The sequence below is a fragment of the Podarcis bocagei genome (assembly GCF_964188305.1).
Source record: "Podarcis bocagei genome assembly, chromosome: 2".
NCBI classification, from domain to species: Eukaryota; Metazoa; Chordata; class Lepidosauria; order Squamata; family Lacertidae; genus Podarcis; species Podarcis bocagei.
Window position 1 is genome coordinate 60,264,989 of NC_138126.1, and position 27,972 is coordinate 60,292,960.

Consider the following 27,972-nt stretch of genomic DNA (forward strand, 5'->3'; position numbering starts at 1 on the left):
TGTCATTTTCATTTCATTCCATTGTTTCAGTTCAAGTCGTCCTGAAATAATCTTTGTGTTTCCTTGATACACACTTTCCCCTCCAAGATTTACAAGAGTCAAAAGTGATTTTTTTGTTGAATTTGCTCCAGTGGCCATATGGACATATGGACCCCAACAAGTATTACTCAATTTACCGAAAAAAAGTAAAAGTGGGTTAAGCAAAATTACATTTGAAATATTCTGTGCTTATTTGGCTCACACACTTTAAATTATGGTAATGTTCTGATCAGACTCACAGTTCAATCGGATAGCAAGGGAAACAGAGGACTATATCTTTTTTTCTTAAGACTGTGGAGTCTTAAGAAACAAAAAGTTTCAGGAAATTGGATTTGAAACACAGGAGCAGATACAAGAGTTGCAGGAGCAACCTTCTTTATAAGACTTCTGCCAAGCCAGCCTAATCTTTTAATTAGCTCAGCCACTGATTTTAATCAGAAAGGAATGAGAATTTTAGCACAGCACACAAATATTTGATTTTGGGAGATGTGCAGGGATGGACAGCTTGATCTCCACACTTGTTGCAGTAGATATGCAATGTGAACTGGTGGTATTTTTTGTTATTATCAGAATTATTCATATTTCTTCTTCTATTTCTTCTTCCCGTTCCTTTTTTGTGTGTGTTAAATTTCCAAAAATTATAATAAAAGGAAAGTGTCCCAAGGGGAAACGTTTAAGCACTCCTCCATCTTCTCCAAACTAGGCCTTGTTCTGTATGACCTTTAAAGCCCTAAACGGCCTCGGTCCAGTATATCTGAAGGAACGTCTCCACCCCCATCCTTCTCCCCGGACACTGAGGTCCAGCTTCGAAGGGCTTTTGGCGGTTCCCTCACTGCGAGAAGCCAAGTTACAGGGAACCAGGCAGAGGGTCTTCTCGGTAGTGGCGCCCTCCCTGTGGAACGCCCTCCCACCAGATGTCAAAGAGAACAACAACTACCAGACTTTTAGAAGACATCTGAAGGCAGCCCTGTTTAGGGAAGCTTTTAATGTCTGATGCATTATAGTACTTTAATATTTTTTTGGAAGCCGCCCAGAGTGGCTGGGGAAGCTCAGCCAGATGGTCGGGGTATAAATAATAAAATAATAATAATAATAATTATTATTATTATTACTATTATTATTATTATTATTATTATTATTATGCAACTTCTTCTTTTTAATCATTTGGAGGTGCATCTCTTGAGTGTTTCATCTCATTTGGCCCTGAGGCCATAATCCAGAAGGCATGAGCACACATGTTTCTCTTTGAAAAACGAATATACCAGCACTGCCATACACCATGTCACATTATAAAGTGCTTTTTAAACTTCTGGTGTTTTGCAACGTGTATATATTGCAGCTACCGGTTTGCCATTTGCAAAAGCAAAAAAGAAAACCCACCCACATTGGATGTGCTGAGCTATTCATAGGATTCCCTATGGGCTGTGGCCTGAGGGTTTCCTCCTTGTTTATCTTTCCATCTCTTTTCTCCTCTTTCTAAACGAATATCATTCTTTTAGAGCTGTTTCCTACATTTCAATTTTTGTTCGGAAGAATGCTTCCCCATAGGAGACAAAAGTAATGTAAGAAGGATTTATGACTGCATCTACTCATGAATCAGACACAGGTCTGCTGAGACTTCTGCAGGTTATTTACAGAGCTTTCCTGTGATTGAAGACCATAAGAAGGGCTGAAGCTTCCATTTTTCAATGAAAGGGAAGCTGAACACCATTTGAGTTATTTTCTGTTCTGCAGGTCAGACAGCAGGCAACAAAGTGTTAACACCCCTTCAAACCCAGAAAGAAATTATTTCAGCCTGCCAGGAAAGAAGTTGAGGATCATCTCAGTTTAGGGATTAACTTTAGAAGCAGAAAGGGGAAAAAGAATTTGATACATCTCTTAAAAGAACAAGAACAGTAACTGAAGAGAAACCACAGCAATACACCCAAGCAAAAAGCTTATGGAGACAACATACAACAGAGAAAATGCTGATAGTACAGATGTTATTATGGTATGTATATTCGTGTTTTTATATTGCAAACTGCCCTGTGATCATTGGATGAAGGGTGGTATAGAAATTGAATTCATCATCATCACCACCACCACCACCAGGTTTCTTCAACCAGAACTTACACCCTACCAATGCTAGGCTAAGAAAATTTCACAATAACTTCCTCTACCAACATTCTCGGTAAGCCAAAAGACTGCATGTCCCAGTCTTTTGCAATGTAATGAGCCACTGCTAATAATTGAAAAGAGAAAACAGCAGGGAATTCACATTCTCGCAGCATGAACCCTGATATTTTACTGAATGAATACACTTATTAAATTGATTGGTTAATGGAGCATGTGTGCCGTGTTAGCATATTAAGAACAGGAAGCTGGACAGATATTTCCCTAGTGGTTTGGACCCCAACAGTATATAAATATGCAAAGTATCAGTTTGCTTATCACATACGGAAGCCAACTACGGGTCTATAAATTTACTTCCAACATAGGAGAATGTTTTATCAAAATGGTTGTATTTCACTAGAATGCTTCTGAAGTGCTTTCTGCTGTCATGGCAAATGTAAGAATTTACCAGATAGTAACAGTATTCCCCATGTACATCTTTGCTGATATTACACATAATAAGTAATAAGGCTCCAAAATTCTCCTATCCAGCAAAGATATACAAAAAAACAACAACCCAATTTACTGTTGCACAGCTGTGAGATTTTAATAGTGCTGTAATATATAGCAAACATAAATTTGTGTGGTTTCATCTGTTCAAGATACTCACACATTCCAATCCATCTCAGTAATGAAAAATGCTTCAGATCTCAAGCTATGCCTTTCAGTGGCCCTTGGCATGACTACTGTACTTGCTAAGCTGCTCCACACCGTTCTATGTTGTACAGTGGTGCCCCACAAGACAAATGCCTCGCAAGACGGAAAACCCGCTAGACGAAAGGGTTTTCCGTTTTTGAGCTGCTTCGCAAGACGAATTTCCCTATGGGCTTGCTTCGCAAGATGAAAACGTCTTGCGAGTGTTCCGATTTTCCCCCGCTTCCCCCCTTTTTCTAAGCCGCTAAGCCGCTAATAGCCTTTTAGCCGCTAAGCCGCTAAGCCTTTAATAGCCGCTAATCCGCTAAGACGCTAATAGCGCTAATCCGCTAATAGGGTTGCTTCGCAAGACGAAAAAACCGCTAGATGAAGAGACTCACGGAACGGATTATTTTCGTCTTGCGAGGCACCACTGTACTAATGACAAGTTTGTATAAGGCCAGATATACACCCAGCTTACACATTGCCAATTATGCTGGAGTTTACCGTTTTTAAAAGTGTGAGTAATGGGGGGAACCACTTGAGACAACTGTGGAAATATGGAGTGGAAAAGGGATCAAAGAGCTACAGGGCAGGGTGCAAGAGTTGAAACACTTCTTTGTGACTCTATCTCAAATAGGAGGATGAACCCACAATGAGACTCAATTTGAAAAAATAAAGGAAGAAAAAGCTAAAATGCTTTTATAAAAGTTGAAAAGGAAAGAAGGGATGATGGCGAACATTTATCTGAGTAATTGGTAGCATGAAAGGGGATTTCCCCAAACCTATTTAGTGAGGCACTAAATAAAAATCCAGAAGTGACGAACAAACTGGACAAGACACAGCTGTGAAGAAATTTGTGAGAATTGTTGATAGTAAAACTTGTGTGAAAACTGGTTACTGCAGACATATTGTTAGCTTTGACACAGTAAACTTTCAGCATCAGAGCAGGGAAGCCTAATAAACTAGTTGTCAGAGATATATAAGGGGGTCAGTTCACAAGTAACTCTAAACCAAACAATGGATTGGCATGAACTGTGAGCTTCCAGAGAGGAGACTGCAGCTACTTTACTTTTCCTCCAGTCCTGCTGTGGTGAGTTAAGCTATTGTTTGGCTTAGCATGTCATCTGAACCTGTGCTGGTTGCTTTGTCTGTCTCCCGATAAACACGTTTTGAATGCTTTTTGGGAAGCCAAACATCCAATGGGCTTCCACGGCTTCCGATTGGCTGCAGGAGCTTCCTGCAGCCAATCAGAAGCTGTGCTTTGGAAGGCGAACATTTCGGAAGTTGAACAGACTTCTGGAACGGATTTTGTTTGACTTCCAAGGTACAACTGTACTCTGATCCTAAACCTCTGCTGCCTTGCAGGATATCTTGGGGAGGAGAAAAGGCTAAGGAAAAAACCCTACACAACTCTGCAGTGGAGTTCCTATGATGGTTGGATGGCACCTTGTACACCTCCTTCTGGGAACTCCTGCAGCCAAGCTGGTGCCACATCAGCAAGGCTGAGAGGAGGGTCCTTTCATCTGGGCAGCCCAGGACTTCCATACACACTGCGCAGGCTCGTGTCCCTGGGAGGTCACTTAGGTGCTGCTAACACAGTGATCTGATTTCACCCCCAACGGCGCAGTACATTGTGTCTCGAGACAGAGGGATACCACCAACAGCATATTAACATTGATAAATGAAAATATTCTATTCTATCTGTTGGACAAAACCTATGCACTATTGTATAGACTTTGGATTAATATTTCAAAATGTTCTGATTTAAGAAATAGTCACATTATGTCTACTAAATGGATTAAAAACTGGCTAACTAACAGATCTCAGAACTTCATCTGGATGCCAAGGGGAGAGAGTCTGGATCTCAGCCACATCAGCTTGAACATTAATCCTCTTCTCCTTTGACACTGATACCATGGCAAAAGCCTGCCTTCTAATCTGGCCTAAATGTTTTCCTTAGGAATAAGGAAAAGCCATGGAATAGGCTGCTTCTAAATTTGTCATAGCTACTTTGGCATCCATATCCCACCAATGGATGTATTTAAATTGCCTATGATGTAGCCTTTTAGATTAAACACTATCCCTATAATGAAATAAAAAAAGTTTACTTGTTCAGTTAACCTAGCTTCAAGAACACCAGGGAAAATCCACCACAAGTGGTGGTGTGTGCAGGGAAGGGGCTGAATGAAGCACATGGCTGGTGCAACTGAGAACATGGAAGGGGAACATGGCCTTAGCGGTGTGTACAGCTTGCTGGCAGAGATAGTGGGCTGCTGGGGATACACAGTGTTGGTGTGTACATCTTGAAGAGTGCTAATGTCAGCCAATAACATAATTTGCCACTCTGGATACATATACAAGTCATAATCATGTTAACTTGCATCTTTTCTTAGGGAACAATCATCTTTACTTAGGGAACTGCTATGTTCCCATTAAGTCATCACCAAAACACGTATAACCAATGTGCAATGATATATTTTGTTATGTGATGCAAGTTTCATGTTTGTCCTTCTTGTTTGCACATTTAATCTAACCTCAAGAAGCAGGAAACATCATAGTAAAACATTCTGAGTTGGTATTTTGGAAAAGCTATGCATTTATGATTGAATGAACAGTGGTTCCCATTTCAGTTCCCATTACATATTAAATAATCCATGTTTCAAACACATTCATTTAAAAGTGGAGGGAAAGGCTGCCCTGAATGTCTGCAGACACAGTATGCTTCTTATCACTTCACTGCACCATCAAACCACCCTTCTGACTGGATGCAAAACATCCATAAAGTTCTCAGTCACCTACGCTAGGTCACAGACTTCTTTCAGGCACGGTGAGAACAGTTACTTTGTTCTCTACCGGCATGAAATTATCATGGTGCTTTCTACCCTTTGCTTATCACAGTGGGGAACCGCTATACCAAATCATTGCTTTTCAAACAACATGCAGCATACTCTTGTAGATCTCCAGGTTTAAGGAGTTAACTTGTCCTAGTTTTGGTTAATGGCGCATTTCTTCGGAAGTGTTTGTTTCGTTCGGAAAAAGAAACCACAGGAAGTACTTGTTGAAAGTATGCCAGCAGATGGCACCTGAGAGCAAGCAGCCAGAAATGCAGGAAAGAGTCATGCCAGAATGCTATAGCATAGACAATTCATATATTATGCTGGACCCAGCTTTCTTCATGGCAGAGTCATCATGATATGCAAATAATCACAATCCATCAATTAGAGAGTCTGGAAAAAGCTCCATATGAACAAATAAGATATACACAGGGCATGCTGTTGTCAAGTAAATATCCAGAGAGTTCAATTCTAGTGTACCCATCAATATCCTATGTTCACTATGTGTATAACTTAGGGGTACAGCCATGCTAAATGGCAAAAACTGTCAGTAACTACTACAGATGAGGAAATATGTCTATTTCTGTTTCTCTCAGTTTTTCATTTTCCCAGCGTTAAATTCAGTTCTCCACATTTCCACTGGAGGAATTCAAGGTAGTGCTACGAGGATCGCTTGTATGGGCTTCTGCTAGTGGTACTGGTTAGCTGAATCCAGCCCAACAAAATATTTTTATCCTCATGAAAATTAACCAGCATTTTAGCGCTAAGTTCTCCTAATTACATTTTCGAAAAGCATAGTTTTCCTAATATTTATATTTCCCCTAATACCATGCATGTTTCAGTAGTATATTCATTTTTATGCACATTTGGCCTTAGTATATGCCTTTTTGTATACGTTCCTTGGCTGAAGGACTGCACTGGAAAATGCAGAGTATTGCAAATTTTGAAGGATGGCTATGTCAGCTTGCATATTATTTTAGAAAATGTGAATTAGGTAGGTTGGCCTTTAAATGCAAAGTGAATCAAATTTCTCCCCCATCTAGTAACAACGTCCATAGTGAATTACAACATTCTAAAATACAATATGAAGGACAGTTTGAAACAAAATTGCAGTCACAAGAGTAATGTGGATCCTCAGGTGTCAATGGCCTGGGTAAAGAGGGGCATCGTGGCAAAGGAATTCCACAACTTGAGTTGTATTCCATTCAGTTCACAGGAAAGGTTGTTCTGTTTTCTTACTGGATAGAATGCCTGACAAGGGAAGCAAACCATTCTTTGGTTCTCCCTGTGCCATTTTGAATTTGAGAGCAGTGAATTCCTTTGCGAGCATCCATGATCAAACGTCAGATCAGACTGGGTTCCTACCCCCACCAATCAGTTCAGCACTAGCCTCTGGTGCCAGTGTATTCTCTTTCCTTTGCCTCAGGGACCACTATAATGGACCCCACTGCCAAAGAAAGTGTGCTCGCCTGTCATGCCACATGTGAGCAGGAGAAAGGAGTATCTCTTTTGCCTAGAACACAGGAAAAGGACAATTCCAATCCCTGCTGTCCAGCGTCAAGCTGAGGCCACAGAAACACAGAAGGCACATAACAGTACAGGCAGCCCCCCAATTACGAACGTTCAATATGTGTGTGATCGTATATATGCACATCACGGTGTGTTGGCATCCGGGGGTCAAAAGGCCAGCTGGCTAGCCCCCCAGCTGGATCGTCTCCTTCCAGCCGTGTCACTGTGAAGATCCATCGACCTCTGGCTCTGACATAAATCAGTGACCCAAGCCTCCCAGACTTGGGCACACTATACTTAGCAGTGTAACTACACAATGGAAGAGACTGAGGCTTGTGAATACTACTATTAACTATGGATTTATTAAACATAACTCAAGACAGAGAAACATGTTGTCTCTCCTTGCCGTCTCCTCGGAGAGAGAGTCAAAAGCAAAAGCAATACAGTGGTACCTCGGGTTAAGTACTTAATTCGTTCCAGAGGTCCGTTCATAATCTGAAACTGTCCTTAACCTGAAGCACCACTTTAGCTAATGGGGCCTCCTGCCGCCGCCACGCTGCCGGAGCATGATTTCTGTTCTCATTCTGAAGCAAAGTTCTTAACCCGAAGTACTATTTCTCAGTTAGCAGAGTCTGTAACCTGAAGAGTATGTAACCCGAGGTACCACTGTACAGTGGAAGTTCCGCTTACGCCAGCAAACTGTGCTGGAATGTAAACAGACATGTGACATGTAACAATCCCATGTCTGCAACTAAAGGTGGAATGGATATCCCAACACAGTGAACCCAGAAGTGATCTAGAAACGTCACAAAACCATCACTGAATTGTCACTAAAAGGGTGGAACGGGGGTGGGGGTGGGGCGAAGTGAGGAGGAGTGAGGTGTTCAGGCTTTTTCAATTACTTCCAATTATATGTGATTTCAACAATGTACCTACAAATGTAAACAGGCGTCTGCCTTATTTGTTTGGGATATAAGTGCATGTTTCTGTGCGGAAGGGAGGGAGACCATTAAACTACTATATGCCTTCCTATTTGAGGCTGGGATAGGGCCACCTTCCCACCTTGCATCACCAGCATGAACTCTATAGGACTTTTTTGCCTGCACAGACTCTTGGAGCTGCAGTACCTTCAGATGGCCCTATTTATTGTCTCAGATCACATCATGAAGCACCAAAAAAAGAAAATCTAGTAATTACTCTAATGACACATCCTCACGTTGGTAAATAGCAGCAGCTGCTCCTTTAAAATTATTTCTGTTCCAAAACCACTGGAAAATTGTTTAAGTTGCAAAGTATTATCTGGAGCTTATGAAACAGGTTCTTAATTAGGTGAAACTGTTTGCTTTGTTGTAGACTCATTTCCAGAAGCACCTAAAAGAGCTTTTAATGCTAGCGGCACATTTAGACTGCAAAAATCTCTCTCCGTCGCATCAGCCTACATGCTCTCACTCACCTCCCACTCCAAAAGAAGCTATTTGAATCTTAAAGAACCCATTTAATGCACACTCTTCTTTGCCAGGGAATAGAGAGGTTTCACCATGAAAATGTCAGAGTCAAACTTTACCATAGTAAGTTTCCTTTACCTTCCTGTTTGGAGGCCTGCTTTAGGCAGAGTATACTACACATTAACTAACAGAGCACAGCTGGAGCTCTGACTTTTTTGTGTTCTTATTACTGCTTTTATTGTTATTTATTAATCACCTTCCACATACATCCCAAGGTGATGTTTAAAACCTAATAAAAACAGCTTAAAAACTGTAACAATAATAAGTGATAAATTTGATTACAAAATCCTCAACATTCTTGGTATGAAGCAAATAAGAGAGGGAAAGTCCATGGAAAGAGGTGAGCAACAGAAACTGGAATCACCTTTCAATGTTCAGCCTCTTTTTCAAGTCTAGTATTAAGCCACTTTCCATGTTCAGAGTGCAGGACACCATATCACAATCCTAATGTGGAAAGGATTTATGCTATTTGATGGCCAAGGAGAGATCATCTTAGACCAGGCATGGTCAAATTTGGCCCTCCAGCTGTTTTGGGACTACAGCTCCCATCATCCCTAGCTAACAGGACCAGTGGTCAGGGATGATGGGAATTGTAGTCCCAAAACAGCTGGAGGGCCAAGTTTGGCCATGCCTGTCTTAGAGTCTTGGTACCTTCACGACTGATTTTCCAACAGGCACTAGCATAGAAATCTTTCCCTTTACTGCATGTAATGGACTAAAAGAAAATGTGATGAAAATGATGTATAGATGGTATATTACACCAGTGAAGTTAGCTAAAATGTATAAAGTCAGCAATAAATGTTGGAAATGTAAGGAAAAAGAGGGAACATTTTATCACTTGTGGTGGGAATGTAAAAAGGTGAAATGCTTCTGGGAGATGATATATAATGAGTTGAAAAATATGTTGAAATACACATTCATAAAGAAACCAGAAGCATTTCTCTTGGGTATTGTTGGAAACGATATAAATAGAAAGGAATGTAAGCTTTTTCTATATGCAGTAACAGCAGCAAGAATACTATTGGCCCAAAAATGGAAGCAAGAAGAATTACCAACAATGGAAGAATGGAGGATGAAATTAATGGACTATGCGGAACTTGACAAACTAACGGGAAGGATCCGAAATTGGCGGGACCAGAAGTTTACCGAGGACTGGAGTAAATTTACGGATTATTTGAAAAGTATTTGTGACGACCAGATGACATTTGTAGGTTTACAAGAAGTTCTGTGAGGAATAATATTAGAAATATTGCAAAAATGGAGAAGGAGACGTGATATGTTAAGAATGTAAAGGCAATATTAAGTTAGGAAATGCGTAAGAAGTGATTAAGACGGAGGATTATCAGAGGTGCTGATGGAAGTCTAATAAGAATGTATTTGTGATAAATTATGTGGTATGTTTTATAATTTTGTATGTTAAAAACCAATAAAAATATTTTTTTAAAAAATAAATCTTTCCCACATAACTGTTTTATGCTTTATGTTTTAGCAGTCCAAGGAATAGAAACTTGAGGTAAGGCTAGGCAAATTGTTTTCTTTCTCCCACAAATCAGAAACAAGTCATTTCACTTCCTGAACAACCCAGTTTTGGAAAAGAAGACCCTCCAAATGCACTCTCCCATCCTTTTCCTTACTCAGTTGGAAAAGAAGGAAGGATGGGGAGGATATAACAGCAGCAAGCAACAAGAAGGATCCCCCTTTTTCATCCTGATGTGCTCTGCAGTGTGTCAGAACCAAAAAAAAAGCACCTGTGCCTTCTCAAAAACTACTGGCACTGTGGCAGCCTGTGGGAAGCTTCCAATTCCCAAATGTCACTGGGTTTTTTCCAGTTCTGATGTGTTGAAGAACATGTCAGGGCAATGAAGAGTAAGATGAAAGGGGGCGAGCTCCCTTTGCCATGCTCTCTTCTGATGCTACCACCACTGTTTCGACTCCACACCTGCAGCTAACTAGCAGGATGTCTGAAGAAGGTGAATTTAGGTTTGATATGGAGTCAGGGGAGCAAAGGTGAAAGCCCTTTTCTGACTTGGATACTGATGCAAGCTAGAATAGGGCGGGCCCCACAAATTATTTATTACTTTGTTTAATAGAAGCATTGTATACCACCTCTTCAATTATTTTCCCCAGGTAGTTTACCAAAACAATACAAATAATGTGATGTGAATTCCATTATAATCAATCCCTCTAAGAATCCCATTAGTTTATGGCACATAAAGAAACACTTTCTCTCCATGATGCTGGCAAGAATGTGGCAATGTGGGGACATTATATCATTTGTGATGGAGCTGTCCCTGGATTAGCACATTCTAGTCAGAGATTTTTGCTGGAATTATAAACCAACCGGTGGCTCCTGATCCTCTTTTGCTTATTTTTGCAGAACTGGTGTGTCATGCAGATCTAGTAGTATTTATTCTGGCTGTGTTTTACCTGAACATTGTTCACTGATTGCTCTCAGCCCTCCTTTACAAAGAAGGGTTGGCTAGTTAAAGTGTGACAGCTTGCATTACCAGAAAAAAGGGTGCTCAGAACAGAGTTCTATGGGGACTAGCATAGATTTACCATTTTGTTAACATCTGGTCTCTTTTTGTAACATATATGGTGGGAACCCACCAGAGTGTCTGGAAAGATATTCTCCTGCATTAATTTCATGATAGCCCTTAGTTGAGAGTAAAATATGCTTATTACACCCTGAATTCTCGCTCTAAGATATTTGAATTGCTTGAATATGATATACATGTGTACAATGTTAGTTTGGTTAATTGTTTATTTGTACATTTTTTATGAAAGCTACAAAACTATTTTATTTTTATTTCTAAAATCCCAGAAGTTTGTTTCTCTAGTTGAAACCAACCCACACAGAGCACTTGAGAGATTACTTGCATCTTGTAATTATACATTAGCATAAAAGGTTTGTGCAGTGTCACTGAATTCCATGAAGTATCAAACATGCACCCAAAGGAAAAAAATTCCAGTAATTCACTGACACAAGCAGCAGGTGCTTCCCTGAACCATGAATTCCATCCAGCTTTGTGTGGCATAAGCATACCAAATGACTGAATGCTAATAACTTTTTTTTAAGGGTTCTTTGTCACTTCATTTTTGCAATAGCTTTTGGGAAGCACCTTCCATGACTAAGATCTGTGAGTACAAAATGCCTTAACTATAATACATGTGAGTCCAGAGATAAGTTCCAGAAGTGATTTTGCAATCACTTTCATCCAAGATAGATGCAGCATAAATTGAAGTCCAGCCCTCTGAATGTGAACCACGGCTCTCAAAAGCAACATGAAAAGCAATCCAAACCCTATCTTCAAGCTTACCACCAGGTCACCTTAAAATAAATATCTGGCATAATGGAACAGAATGGAAATAAAACAACACTTGTAGAACTGATCTCTGCAGTAGATTGTCAAGGACAGACTTTGATTCTTTTGCTTGTGCAAAGGTGAGATGAAAGCAAGCAAGTTGTATCTGTATTATTTTATCCAAAGGCTTGCTGAATACATGCTGCTCTTTAATGTCATGGAAATGAGCTCTTCTATACTGATCATCCATATTTTTAATCATACCTTCATTGGTTATATCAGTTGCAAAGATAGCCCCTAACCACCATATTATTTATTTATTTATTTATGGGTACCTGGATGACGTGTTAAAATGAATGGTGCTTCCCTTAATAAGTTACTTATTTGAGGTGTTTAAGATTTAACTTCGCACCTTTTCCAACAGCTTTTTCACCTTTTAAGTGTTTATTGCAAGTGTTAACTAGAATCAGTTATCATGTTAAAAATAAACTGCATGTGGAACCCTGTATATGTCAATTTAGCCCAGTAAGAAGCTTTCAAAAGAACTCTTCTCCTTCAAAAAGTAACTTTATTTACCAATGCATCTTATCCCTGTTGTCTAAAGATAAGTTCAGTCCTCATTTTTCATGGGCATTGACTGAATTCATTTAAAGTTCAACACAGAGTTGAACAAAGATTTCTCAGGCAGCTTGACTTTCCCACTCCATTAATGTTACCACTTAAGAATGAGGGCGGTCATCTCAATAAACTATAGTAGCTTGAAGGGACTGAAGTCCATTTTTCCACAGAGTTTTAGGGTTAAGCTTTATATTTAGGAAAAACATGTATTCATGCTAAGGGCCATCCATTCATAACAATTTTAAGTGTGCATCTAATTTTTTAAAGTATACAGCTAAAAAAGGTAGTATGATTGACACATATTTACTTTTAGAAATACAGGTATCATAATACGTATAACTCAGGGATAATATTTCATGGCTAGCTTTTTATTCCATCTTTGTGTTTAAATTAATATAATTTTATATGACTATAGTGCTGGCCTTTGGAATATTTGAATGTGACTGTAGTTTACTGGAATTGGTTTCAAAAATGTAAGTAGCCCTGAGAGGGCGTGACCTAAAAGGTCTATAAATACTTAATAAATAAAATAAAATAAATAGGACTTCCTTTAGCAATGACAGAAACAGACGTAGTTTCAAACAGATACCCTTTTTGAAAAGAAAAGAAAAAAAATACTGTATTAAAGAAAAAAACCTGGGAGCCATTTTGAAACCAAGAGAGATCCTTCGTTGAATCCATATTTTGATTATTTTCTCATCATATCCATATTAATAATGTTATTTATTTATAATTTATAATGTTATTTATTAAATTTCCTTTCTTTCACCATAATGAAAAAAACAAAGATAATATTTTATGAGCGGCATGTTGTTAGGGAGATGAAATAATTCAGCCTAATACATAAATTATAGTGATACAATACTATTCATGGAATCTCGTCATTCTCATCATTCTCACAACACAGATGTGAGGATTGCCTAATTGACATATTAATGAAGGAATGCATACATGGTGGAACAGCTGCAGTGGTCACCTAGAACATTATCAAACAAATGTCCAAGGAAAGAATTCAGGACTCAGGAATTCAGTTTATTGTCACAGAGCTGTAAAATGCTGCAGCTTGAATGGATTACCGCAGGGAAGGCCAACTGGTAGCCGACAGGTAGAACCAGGCCTGCTAGATTATTCTACATGCCCCCATAAGTCCGCTGGTCTTTTCCTGCAGACCCCTGGACAGTGTAGCGCCAAGCAAAAAATAAGTAAAGAGCTGTAAGACCCACTTGGCTCAGAGAAGAAAGAAAGCAGAAAACCAATTATTTACATTCAAACTGAATTTCATTATTGCCAGCACTGGTTTCTAGCATAGAGAATGATAAAACTGACCACTGCAACACCTGTTTCTTTCCGAGATGAATGGTGGTAAACAAAAGCCCATCAGCACTGAAAGCAGAAATTTTAAAGTGCAGTAGGAAAGCCATTGGTTAAGTTGCCTCCAAGCTGCTTGCTGCTACATCACAAGGCTTGTTGGCCTGAGAAAAGATGCCTACAGTAGCATAAAACTCACTTTATTTTGTTGGCACCTGCATTTCTATTTAAGCATCCTTTGTTCTTTTGATTAATATTTGCTATACAAAACTTTTACAGGCAGCTTTTGAAGAGACTTATTCCATTCCAGTGCACAAACTCAAGATACAAATTGGTTACGTAACATGGCTCTGAGCAGTCAGTCACATTTATTATTCAGAAGACTAACTAAAAGTCTCAGTGCTTTCTTTCAAATATGCAGTTCTAACTTGTCAATCGTGGACTTACAGCCCTGTACTGCAATGTCAATCTGCATCTTCACCACAACAGTGCCTTTGCAAATACTAAGGAGCCCATTCATATCATTTCATTTCATGCAGCACTTCCCATGCAGGAATGTTTAATAAAAAAACCAAACAAAGCGAGTTTGTCAACAAGGCTGGGGAAATTTCAAAAACTCAAAAAGATGCGAGAAAGCGAAAGAGGGAACGGTTCTCAAAGTGCTCCAAAAAGTTTATTGTAGTAATAAATGTCCAATATGTTTCAGAATGGGGTTTTTTTTCCTGTCTTCAGGAGCAATTCTTTTTGTAGGAACACGGCACACACCCAAACACAATTAATGCTTCCTCCTTGGCAAAATACAGATGTAAACAGTCCTAGGAATCACCGAAGTTTTTCTATCAAAGTTTCCATCTCTGGACTTGCTGGTCTCCTCTTTCCTTCTGACACATCTGCAAAATCGATTATCAAGGAATTCCCCACACAGGAAATGTTGCTGGTTTGGCTACAGAGTACAGTCTACCTTTGGATGTTGCATCAGTATGTAGACCTTTTGCATACGATTTCTGACTGGCCAAAACATGAGGAATATGCTATTGGTATTTCCTGTAGAAGCAGCCCTTCCACTAGCACACCCTACCCATTCATCTATGCTTACGGCTTTCCCCAAGAATTTATTTTTATTTAATATTCACAGGCTGCTTTTCAGAGTAAAACTCTCTCAAAATGGCTTAAATGATAAAAAAATTAAATCAGAGGAAGGAGTTAAGCATATGCAGTTTCGACACTATTTGTGCCATTAGCTCATCAATATATTTCCTCGGAAAAGCCACATGTTTCAATGTCCAATGCTTCTGATGACAGTAAGGAACTGAATAGGAAGTAGCCTGTGAAAAGACTCCATATTCAGCAAGGATTCCTTGCTGTGCCAAAGCAAATAACAACTTACGAATCACAATAGAGAAATCACAGTGGAGTAGCTTTAGTCTAACACAAGTTAGTGACTTAGTGATAATGGGATGAAAGTAAACAGTATGCTATTCATCAAGTGTTCAGATGAGATACTTTCACCAGGCTCTCCTGATCTTAAGCACTATTAAATGTAACAGTCACAGACTGAAATCTTAAGACTAGGAAATCCATTATCACCATTACACCACTTTCCTACATTTAAAGGCTGCCTCTCTTGCAAGTGGGCGGTCGGAAGCAGTGGTGAGGCAGGGAGAGACACTCCCCACCTTCCCCGCTTCACAGGGGTAGTGCAGGAGCTGAGAATTTGAGAAGGCTTTAATCTCCGCTCATGAGCTGATGAGGAAAGAGTAAATCCTGCTGTTTTGGCTGTGCGATCCTGTTCCCTGCCCCAAACAAGGCACACAGGCAACGCAGGGCTAAAATCTAGCCTCCCAACTATACGCTGACATCAATGGTGATGTCAGTGGATGGGCAGGAGGGCGTGACATGGAGGAAATGGCCTCACATGCCAAAATGGGAGGCCATGATTGGCCCATAAACACATCTGCCTTGTCTGTATTAAGCTTCCAATCCATTACATATTGAAAGCTTGAATAGCTTCCTTGGGTTTAGAAGGAAATGAGAGATTGGGTGCCATGAACATATTGTTTATCTTCAGCTATTTTTACCCTACTCTTCAGCTGAAAAAAATGCTCACAGGCTTGCATAAAAGATCAATAATTATCTCTTCCTTGCTCATAAGCTTACAGTCTAACAGACACATTGCCAAATAAATGGAAAAAGGATGGGGACACCAAGCATCAAACACCTAAAGCAGGCATGACCAAACTTGGCCCTCCAGCTATTTTGAGACTACAATTCCCATCATCTCTGACCACTGGTCTTGTTAGCTAGGGATGATGGGAGTTGTAGTCCCAAAACACCTGGAGGGCCAAGTTTGGCCATGCCTGCCCTAAAGGATCTCACCCAGCAGTTTCATGTAGAAGTTAAATAACATGGAGGACAAAATCCATGCACACATTTTTCTATTTTCTTCCTTTTCTTGTCACAGAACTTAGTTGCCTACTGATCTAGATCATCAGTGAGAAGCTTCCAAAGGTTTCTACTATATTGTTGTTTTAAAATTTATTTTTGTCCTCAAAAATTCTTACTCACTGACTACTGGCTTTAAGGGGAGCTAGAGAAAGTGGTCTCTTTCAGCATTAAATATTAAGAGACCTGCTTTATCTAGCTGAAGGTTATGAACACTAAGTAAGCGATCAAGTTTCTTCTTCAACTATAAGACATCACATGATTAACTTTACTTACTGCTCCAAGCCATGCTATAGAGGCTGCTTTCAGGGAAGCTAGTAATGGAATATCTGAGAGGGAATACTTTGAGATTGTATAAAATGAACTGCGCTGGGGCTCATATTTGCCCAGAAGTCATGATCTCTGCCCTGGAAGCCCTTATCCTATCTCTGACAAGTTGTAGATTCTTGTTTGTAGCTTCCCACTAATGAGGAACAGGCACTGCAGATGCTAAAGCCATCATACTCTCTTCATTATTATTACTTTACATATTCAAGGCTAAGCCCTGACATTTATAATAAGTTCTGGGGCTCAACACCAACTCAAATCAAACCCAGATAGAATCAAGAGAGAATGACTCTGTTTAGACGGTAATCAAAAACATGGTTTAAATTATAACAAACCAACTGTGGTGAATTTGGGTCTCACACACCCCGCCCATACTGCTTCATACATGAGAGATGGAGAGGGAACGCTTCTGCTCTCACTTTTAACTAAACTACAGCTTCCCAATCTGAATCTGGGGAACCATAGGTTATTCTGTGGCTAGCTGTTTAAAACAAACCAGGACCAAACAGGTGTAAAAATGAAATTGAGCATGAAAATGAAAGTGGGTGCCATTAAAAGTGAACTTGCAAGACTATTTATGGGCCCAGGAGAAGCAAGCCTTTGGCTGTCAAGGTAGAACCAGGGTAGTGGTAATAATGACAGGACTAGCAACTTGGGATCTAATAGGCCACAACTTTATTGATTCTAGATGTCAGTGGGCTTTGGCTCAGGCATTAAGGTTTGTATTCTGAATCAAACAGGTGCTGGTTGATTATTCATTCAGAGTAGTTCCTGGGTTAATGGCTGCCCTATGACACACATCAAATCCAAGCGATCCCTACAGGATGCCATTTGCGGGTGCTCTATGGGCCACTATCTCCTGTCTTGGCATTTGAACATAAGCAGCCCCACTTGGTGGACCATAAAGAAGGCTGATCACCGAAGAATTGATGCTTTTGAATTGTGGTGCTGGAGGAGACTTTTGAGAGTCCCATGGACTGCAAGATCAAACCTATACATTCTTAAGGAAATCAGCCCTGAGTGCTCACTGGAAGGACAGATCCTGAAGCTGAGGCTCCAATACTTTGGCCACCTCATGAGAAGAGATTTCCTGGAAAAGACCCTGATGTTGGGAAAGATGGAGGGCACAAGGAGAAGGGGACGACAGAGGATGAGATGGTTGGATAGTGTTCTCAAAGCTACCAGCATGAGTTTGACCAAACTGTGGGAGGCAGTGGAAGACAGGAGTGCCTGGCGTGCTCTGGTCCATGGGGTCACGAAGAGTCGGAAACGACTAAACGACTAAACAACAACGGCCCCACTTGGACCCCTTTAATTGGGTACCCTAATCCCTAGGAGCAGGGAGGGGATTAGAGCTCCGGCCACCCCCTCCGCTTAGTCTAGGAATCCAACCCAATGCATTAACTGCCCGCAAGTTGTGACAGTTGCTATGAGAAATGAAATCTCTACCCCGCCCCCAACAAGCCCAATTTGTCTGCAGGCAAATTCCTCCCTGGTTCTGAATATGGTGCCCAAATAAATCCACCACAAGCTCTAAGCATGCCCTGCTTGCTCACCTTCAATCAGGGCCAACGATAAGTTAAGGGCAGGGGGAGGTAGGAAGTCCATCAACAAATGCGCTGCTGAGAGCAGGCACAGCCATCTTTTAAAAGTTATGTAGTGGTGGACCTGAGCGAAGTCAGTCACCTTGCTTGCAACTGACTTGTGGGTGAGTTCTAGCTGCTCCTGTGGCTGATGGAGGACCTGATGGATCGCCCTTCCAGCTGTGGCCATTCCACAACTGCTACATACCACCAATGACAGTACGCAGACTTTCTGCTTGTTTTCAATATTGCAAGATTCTGCAGTTGCCTTATGTATTACATTTATACCCTGCCTTTCCTCCAGAGATCTCAAGGTGATATACATACAGAGAAAGGGCAAACATTTCAGTTTACTATGTAGACAAGTACTATCATTTTACTATCCTGACAAGATCTATCTGCAGGTAGATCCTAATGCCTTTTTTTCACTGATTCTATTTAAAGGATGGATGGCGGCTAATGGATTGAAGTTGAATCCTGACAAGACAGAAGTACTGTTTTTGGGGGACAGGGGGCGGGCTGGTGTGGAGGACTCCCTGGTCCTGAATAGGGTAACTGTGCCCCTGAAGGACCAGGTGCGTAGCCTGGGAGTCATTTTGGACTCACAGCTGTCCATGGAGGCGCAGGTCAATTCTGTATCCAGGGCAGCTGTCTACCAACTCCACCTGGTACGCAGGCTGAGACCCTACCTGCCCGCAGACTGTCTGGCCAGAGTGGTGCATGCTCTAGTTATCTCCCGCTTGGACTACTGCAATGCGCTCTACGTGGGGCTACCTTTGAAGGTGACTCGGAAACTACAGCTAATCCAGAATGCGGCAGCTAGACTGGTGACTGGGGGCGGCCGCCGAGACCACATAACACCGGTCTTGAAAGACCTACATTGGCTCCCAGTACGTTTCCGAGCACAATTCAAAGTGCTGGTGTTGACCTTTAAAGCCCTAAACGGCTTCGGCCCAGTATACCTGAAGGAGCGTCTCCACCCCCATCAGTCTGCCCGGACGCTGAGGTCCAGCGCCGAGGGCCTTCTGGCGGTTCCCTCATTGCGAGAAGCGAAGCTACAGGGAACCAGGCAGAGGGCCTTTTCGGTGGTGGCGCCCGCCCTGTGGAATGCCCTCCCATCGGATGTCAAGGTGATGGACAACTACCTGACATTCAGAAGACATCTTAAGGCGGCCCTATTCAGGGAAGCTTTTAATGTATGATATTTTAGTGTTTTTTGGTTTCTGTGGAAGCCGCCCAGAGTGGCTGGGGAAACCCAGCCAGATGGGCGGGGTACAAATAATAAATTATTATTATTATTATTATTATTATAAAGACACTTTTCCATTCCAGTAGATTTTAACAAAAACCAGGGAAGTAGAGAAGCAGACTCTCCTCTTGCCCTTCTTCCTGCACATATTGTCAGACCATTACAGTTTCAGATTTCAGCTGTCTACCTATATTATTGCACCTGTCACCTTATGTACTCTGCGTTCCTACTCCATCTACTAAACTCTTCTATTTACTGTTTCATTTTGTTCTCTCAGCTTTAGAGATGTCATTAAGATGCTATTTCCTAACATTGTATGTAGATACCTTGCTGACCCTGGAAGTTTCTCATTCTGTTGTTAAGCAAATGGGTTCCCTCGGCTGAGTGCAAAAACATCCCTTGTGCCAAAGACGATGAATGTAGCTGTTGCTGCACATTCATTCAATATATCACAACCATTGTTCCATTTAGTACATACAACTGTTAATACAACTATGACTGTTCTCCAGTTTTCAGCATACCTCAAGTCTGAAAGAAACCAATACACTAGAGAAATTCAGTGCTCAGCAGAGAGGGCACCTGAACTTTGAGAGCAGTTAGAATTTCTTGCTGCTATTCATTTGTGGTTCTATAGATTTAGGCTGAGGATGCCTCCTTAACCACTGTTAAAGAGGTGGTTTATGTTTGCACATAACACTAATCTCTGGTTAATAACACCTACGGTTTATGAACCAACTGTAAACCTTTGTTAACAAGCAACCCTAACTATAGTTTAAAAACGGCTGCTGGACTGCATTTAGACATAATGCCAAGCCATGGTCTAATGGACCATAGTTTAATAAAACATGGTTTATTGCTGTGTGAGAACCAGGCCAATAAATTGCTCAAGGCCATTTAGAAAATCTGAAAGACAACCAGGGACTTCCTAAATCCAGACCCAACACTCTACCCCTCTCAAATAGGAAACAAATTTAACTAAAATAGGACTAGAATCCTAATTGAAGCTTGAAAATCCGCCACCCCCACCCCCCACTTCTGGGTTTAGATTTGGCATTTGAAAAGTCATTCTATAATACCACAACACAAAAAATTATTTAAGATAGGACAACAACAGAGAAGAAACATAAATTTTATTTCAGCCAAAATTAAATTTAATAAAGACATCTGTTGGATGCAAGAATGAAAAAAACAAGATCCTTAGAACCATCTTGTCTTAGACCGTGCCAATTCTCCTAAGCAGTCTCTCTTGCCAACAAACAGAAACTCTGTATTTTCCATTATGAAGCAGAGCCAGCTGACTCTTAATCCAGATCTCTACTCCCACTTGGCAAAAGCTGAGGAGCAGAAAAGCAAGGCGCTAATATAGTGAGGCAAAATGAATTGATCCAGCCAGTTATACCAGAATTATGGCTGCTCCCCATCTACAAAAAATTGTCATTCCTGGTGAACAATGGAGAAATTACCATTTGCACTGCAGTGTTAATATGCCAGAGATGCCTCCCCATATATCATCAGAGAACACTAAAACTCTATGCAAGCTGTTGAATAAGGCACACAACTGCCAGTTAAACTATTAGGGCATGCTTAGAAACAGTGAAGTAAATTGTCACATGAACAAAGATTATCTACTATCCCTGCTGCTGCCACTAAGCATAGTTTGGAACCCATACAGTTGGCAAATGATGCACAGAAAAGTGGCAGAATCCCTGACCAAAGGATGTACAAAATCTACGTTTGAAAGAGATGAGTTGGAGTGAGAATTCAAGATTGCTTAATAGTGATGACAGGGTAGGATGAGGGGAATTGGTTGGTAGTGGAAGGTTAGGAGTGATTCAAGTGAGCCACTATTGAAGAAGTGGTTCTTGGGAAATGATTTAAGGTCAAGGGAAGTAGGCTTGATGAAAGAGATGTTGTTCCAGCAGGCACAGGAAACACATCACAGAAAGTAAGGTCAGAGTAGAAGGAAGACATAAAAGCAAGTTTGACGGAATATGAAGGATCCTGAGAGAGGTAGCAAGAAGCAGTATTATGAGATAAGAAAGAGATGGTACAAAGAGGCAGTGGATGGGAGTGGGGAGCTTTTAAAGTATGGCCTATAGAAACTTGTCCTTCATCAGGAGGGACAGAGAGTCAATGCAAGGTTTAAGGAAATTGGTGGTGTAATGGTTACCATTAGGTGATAAAGTGGGTGGACAAAGAGAGGGAGAAAAGTGAATTCAAGATGCAGGAGATGGCAATGATGCAGAGGCTGTTGTGGTACTCCAGTTGTGCTACACCCTTCCCAAGATATATGGTTGGCACCAACTTTAGAAGTCTTAATTTTCTTAGAATTTCACAGGATATTAGTTGCTTAGTGTGAAGTCACTTTGTGGTTTTGAGACTGTCAGGTGTATTTACGGTATGTACATTATCAGCTTTCACTGTTATTTTGTTACTGAAATTTATTTGTGGCTCTTTTGAACTGAGTTTTATTGTACCCCAGTCTGAGATAATCGACGGTGAAGGAAGGAAGGAAGGGAAAAGGGTATAGGACGTGGAATATAAAATTTTCTAGACCCAGAGATGGGGGCAAGGTGAGGGAAGAGGGAGAGAGGATATAGGATAAGGGCAGGGTATGTGGAGATGGATGTAAACTTATACTGGATCTTGCTAAGCATCTTGCAGAAGTGTAAGATATTGGACTGTGTGGGAGAAAGAAGTGAAAGCTTGAAATACTTACAAACGAAACAGCAGGGCTACTGTGCAAAGAAGGGACAAGGGGTAGATTAGTTTAACAAGGAGGAGAGAGTAAATTGACAGTGCATAAGGTCAACATGGTCTTTCCTAAGAGGCGTCCAGCAAAGTGGTAAAAGAAACAGAAAACAGATGAAGCTTTGGACGTTAGCATGAAACACAGAATTATAATCAGAATGAGGTCAGTTTTCTTGACATTGGCAAGAAAAATCCATAAGAGGCCAGGCTAAGTTAACTAGCCTCTTGAAAAGTCTTCTTTATTTTAACAGCTTTCCTGTAAGTTAAAGGAAACAGAATAATCAACATTCTCTTACACATCTTAACCACCAAATCTTTCATACATGTAACTGAGAAGATCTGAGTCTCCCGTCACCCACCTTAAAGGAAGTAACTTCAATACAAGTTCTGCAGAAAACATCAGGGCACTTGAAGATCATAACAACAGGCACCCCCCAAATAATAAGAAGCATCTTACCTTCTTATATTGAGGCAAAGCCCCTTGCTTTTGTCTCTCCCTGTCAGGATAGTACCTTCTTTATTGAGAAAAACACTATTATGACTGCCTTAAAAACTCTTCCTTTTAGAAGTAATGGATGCTGCTTAAAAGATAGTCCATAACCTATGTGTCCTGGGGATGGGTCAGATATTATGGGATGTAAAGGATTCATGTTCAACTCAGAGTGTTTTCTTTGAGAGTCCCTTAGGCATTTCACTGCAAGAAAATGACTACATTCTTTCAGTTTTTGAGCCTTACCTTACCACAGTGCTAACAATGCACATTTTGTCAAGAATGTCCTGATATGCCCCAAGGCACTTTTTCCCCAAATACATTTCTTATTTCTAATGTGATTGGACATGTACTCCCAGCCTTAGGTGACTTGAGATGCAGCATTTTACATTAACAGTGGCTACTTTAGATATAAACAGAGTACTACAGCATACCTAAGATATTTATTAATGAATCTCTATTATTCAAAATGATTGGGATCTTTAAGTGTTTTATTGTGTCATGGCTTACTATCAACTGATCCCTATCACAAGCAATTTATTTATTTAGTTAAAAGCATTTATAAACTGCTTAATATTTTAAAACCTCTAAGTGGTATACACCATGGAAACAATAAACCTTATCACTGAAACCAAAATAAAAAAATTCCTTCCAGTAGCACCTTAAAGACCAACTAAGTTAGTTCTTGGTATGAGCTTTCGTGTGCATGCACACTTCTTCAGATACCAAATGAAACCAAAGTACAGCATAAATCCAGTAAAATGATAGTACTAAAGCATATTAAAAACAGGAATTCAAACAAGTGAAAATTAGGTTCTAATCTATGGGTCAGGGAAAACCTGGGGAAAAAAGACTGTCTCTACAAGACACTTGATACAACTCACATTTGCTGCTTCATGTATGGCAGACAGAAGAGTATTTCATAGTATAGAGGCAATAGTGGAAAATGCCCATTTTGGGGTTGCTGCCCTATGATATTCTATACGGTATAGTACCATGAGTAGAATTTCCACAAGTCTATACAGGGGCAGGCTGTCTTTCTCATAAATTTGCCACGAGTTGTTCATGGCTTTATATATTAACAACAAGACTGTGAGCATGGCCCATAGCAGACTGGCAGTCAGTGCAGTTTCCTCAGAACAGATGTAATATGTGCACATGCAGGTGTTGCACTCAACAACCTGGCCACAGCATTCTGCATCAGCTACAGCTTTCAGACTAATCCCAAGGGAAGCCCCAAAAAGAGGGCACTACAGTACTTCAATCTGATTAAGAGGATGGGCTAGGCATATGCAGCCCCTCACAGTTGTTCCTATCTCTCACCTAGAAAGCAACCCAACCAACAAGTCAAACTACCAGGGGGCAGCATCCTTGCCTGCAGTGGTGTCCAAACTTTTTTCAAAGAGGGCCAGATTTGATGAAGTGAAGGGCCATGGGGGCCAACCAAGGTAGTTGACCTTTTTTTAGGATTTTACCCAAGGCAATGCTCCTTTTAAACCCCAGTGGGGCAGCTAGTAAAGTCAGACATGGGAATCTGCCATCAGGAACTCGCTGGCCCCTCTAGGAAGACAAATTGTCTTGCAGAGCCAAACTGCCCTGGTACCAAGGGTACCACAGGTAGAAACAAGCAGGCAGCTGCTGCTAAGTGCACTATTCACTTTCTACCTGGGTGAGGCAAGGGGTGGGGGGTGGGGGGCGCTAACACACTGCTCCTCAGATGGATCAAGAGAGCTTTACCAGGAACCAATAGAACACTTATCAATGCAGGGAATTGGACATACCAGGGAATCTGGAAACCCATAATGACAAATGAAACGCCTTCCTCTGCTGCACTGTCCCACTTTCTCCATCACGTTCTGATCTGCTTCAGGCAATCACAGTAACTGTCTTGCTTCTGCAGTTCCTGCTGCACATGATGCCTCTGCAGCATTTCTAAATTTTACAAGCACTTTGTAGAGACAACCGACTCCATTCAAAAGACCCCTGAGAAGCAAACAGCCTCTACAGCACTACATCAGTCTGCTCCTTCATAGGTTCAAACCATCAAATACTGATCGTGCCATTTGGTGATTATATTATTTTGAGTAATTATAGCATCTGACCACAAAATATTTCAGGTTTCTGTATCTGCTCTAGTACATACTGTTGATACTATGCTGCTTCCAAAGATTAAGAAATACAGAATACAGAACATACAGAAATACAGAACAAATAAAGCAATATATATTCACTGCACTAACCAAATAATTCAACACACACACAGAAAACATCCCAGTGATTACTAGTCACAGGTATGTTTTCATTTCCTAGCTGAAAAAATTTTCAATTTAATTATTGGTTGGATGTTTGAACTGAAATTAAAACATTAATACACACTTCAACTACAATGTAATTTTGTTAAGAGATTACAGTGATGATTAATGTCACGGACTAACAACTCTGATGAGTTATGTCAAATACTAAGCTCATCTTCAAGAAAGGGCTAGGCCTATACATATTACATCCTCAGATAACCCTGCAACTGAAGACTCTTGATGGGCGCATGCATGCTGTGAAATCATAGTCAGAGCCAAAGAACCATAGTGTCAATCTTGCCAGAATTTACCTTCTGCTTGATTATGTGAATTAACTAATCAGTATTCCAATATAAGAACAAGATGCAGCTTAAGATGAACAAGTTGAATTCAAGTTCAGCAACAGAATTGTGCAAAATTACAAGAAACCTAGAATAATGTAGGCTAATTTTAGTTTTTGTGATGTGATGGTAATTAAAACATAAGCGAAATATAATATAATAAATATTTGCCAGTTTTTACTATGCTGCCACACCTCAAATCTATGTTCACCCAGGACAAGATTAATCACCTGCTTAACTCTCAAATATCTCCCCTCCCATAATTTCAATTTCTGAGGGAAATATTAATGTCATGTCAGTAGGGAGGAGTTAGTGGCAGAACCCATGTTTGCTTCCAAAAGGTGCTGCTTCAGTCCTTGCTATCTCCAGGTAGGGTTGGGGAAGTTTCCTATCTGAAACCCCAGAGAACCACTGCCAGATGTGTAGACCAGGGTGGCTATCCTTTTCTTGGTTCAAGGGCCACTTTCATCCTTCGCAAAACTTCTGGGGGCTACATGCCAGCAGTGGGTTTGGCCACTCTACACTCTCACATATACTCAGGCACAAATGCCCCTTACTGGGAAGGGTGGGCTATTGCATCTAGTCTACTCATGAAAGGATCATCATGATGACTGGGGAGGGGTGGTTTGCAACCCCATCAGAGTGCTGGGCTCTGTCTACCCCAGTGCTGTGCCCACAATTTTTCCTTCCTTTTTTGTTTCCATCATTAAAATCAGTGATATCATGGCAGACCAGAAAAAATTGCTTTGGGGCTGGATTAGGCCTTCATACCAGTTAGCCATCCCTACTGAGCTAGAAGAAGCAGTGGTCTAATTCCACATAAGGCTGCTTCCTTGTACTAGGAAGGGGACCTCCTATTTTGATAATGCAGGACTCCACAGGAAAGAACAGTGATTATCTTAGATGCTTTCACTTATAAATTCAGTGGTCTGGGCATGAATGTTAATTATAGTTATTCAATACATGGAGCACCTTGATGAGGAACAAAGCACCCCCACACTACCCAAATGTTGAATAATGTGCTCAGCTGTTTAAAAATAGTAATTTATGCATACTCATAAACAGCAGAATACAGAGCACACATATTTAGGTATTCTAATTCAGTTCCCTCAGGGCTCCAGGGAAATACAGATAACATTTCCATTTTAATAAAATTGCATCATAATTTTGTTTACCTTTCTGCAAATTGCTACAGTGGACATTTAGCCATTACAGCTATCTACCAAATTTTATGAAATCTGTCTTCTAATGAAGGAGAGGGGGACTTTTCCTGATTTTCAACTAATAATCTTGCCGAACTCAATAAATTTAATATTAACTCATCATGACTCTAACTTGAAAAGGCTAAATATCTTATAATAGAGGTCAGGAACAGGCAATCATCAGGCTGAATAAAAAAATTGAAGGATTCTGTCTATCCCTCTGTTTGCCACTATTCCTCTGGTATTGGTTAGCAGGGTCTAAACAATAAAAAATAACAACCAATGGGTCACAAGAGATATTATGTCTTGTTACAAATGATCTTAATAACTTTCCTCCAATACTCTTTAGGGTGTAATTGACAAGGTAAGTAAGACATATTTTTTAGAAACTTGCATCAGGTAGGGGATGGGGTATATTTTTCCCTGTGCACTTGAAGGACAACAACCTATTCAAATATTGCTGTTGTCGTGTACATGTAGAGAAATTAGACAATTTTACCATTACTCTGAAATCGTCTTCCTATTTACCATTATGGGTTTGTTTTCATTCTGCAACATTTGATTATATTTAGACAATCTTCCTTTTATTTGCATTTCTGAAAATGTAGCTAATGCCAGTTCTTCATTTCTTCTAATATTCCAAAGACATTAGTATATGGTAAAACAAAATACCTAACTTCTATCAGAAAAATATAGCTTTCTTATGCTATAGAATTTGATAGTATTAAATGGGCTTTGCAGCTGGTTTCTTCCAAATCTTTCTACAACTCTCTCTCAATTGTGACTCAGCAGCTTCATTTGGCACTGTGTTCCATTAATGAATTGTGACAAAGTATTTCTTCTGTTTCACGGGACGCGGGTGGTGCTGTGGGTAAAACCTAAGCGCCTAGGACTTGCCGATCGCATGGTCGGCGGTTCGAATCCCCGCGGCGGGGTGTGCTCCCGTTGTTCAGTCCCAGCTCCTGCCTACCTAGCAGTTCGAAAGCACCCCCGGGTGCAAGTATACAAATAGGGACTGCTTACTAGCGGGAAGGTAAACGGCGTTCCGTGTGCTGCGCTGGCTCGCCAGATGCAGCTTGTCACGCTGGCCACGTGACCCGGAAGTGTCTTCGGACGGCGCCGGCTCCTGGCCTCTTGAGCGAGATGAGCGCACAACCCTAGAGTCTGGCAAGACTGGCCCGTACGGGAAGGGGTACCTTTACCTTTATTTCTTCTGTTTCAGGTATGCAGACTTTCCCTTTTTGTGAATGACCCTAAGCTCTTACATTCAACGATAGTTCTTGAAATACATTTTCCTAAAACTCACTCGTATTTTGTATCTTTTGTGCTACCTATTCTTTACATGTCTAATTTTAATGGTACTATATAATATTGTATTTTTTCATTCT

General features: G+C 40.6%; 1 protein-coding gene and 1 long non-coding RNA gene across 5 annotated transcripts in view; one reads left to right on the plus strand and one right to left on the minus strand.

Moving 5' to 3' along the window:
* Window positions 1-27,883, plus strand: LOC308582620. Its single transcript, XR_014005772.1, has 3 exons — window positions 1-160; window positions 1,774-2,029; window positions 27,807-27,883. It is a non-coding gene; the product is annotated as an uncharacterized lncRNA (long non-coding RNA).
* The window catches only part of BSN (bassoon presynaptic cytomatrix protein), a 206,362-nt gene that overhangs the window by 102,755 nt on the left and 75,635 nt on the right, over window positions 1-27,972 (minus strand). The window lies entirely within an intron of this gene.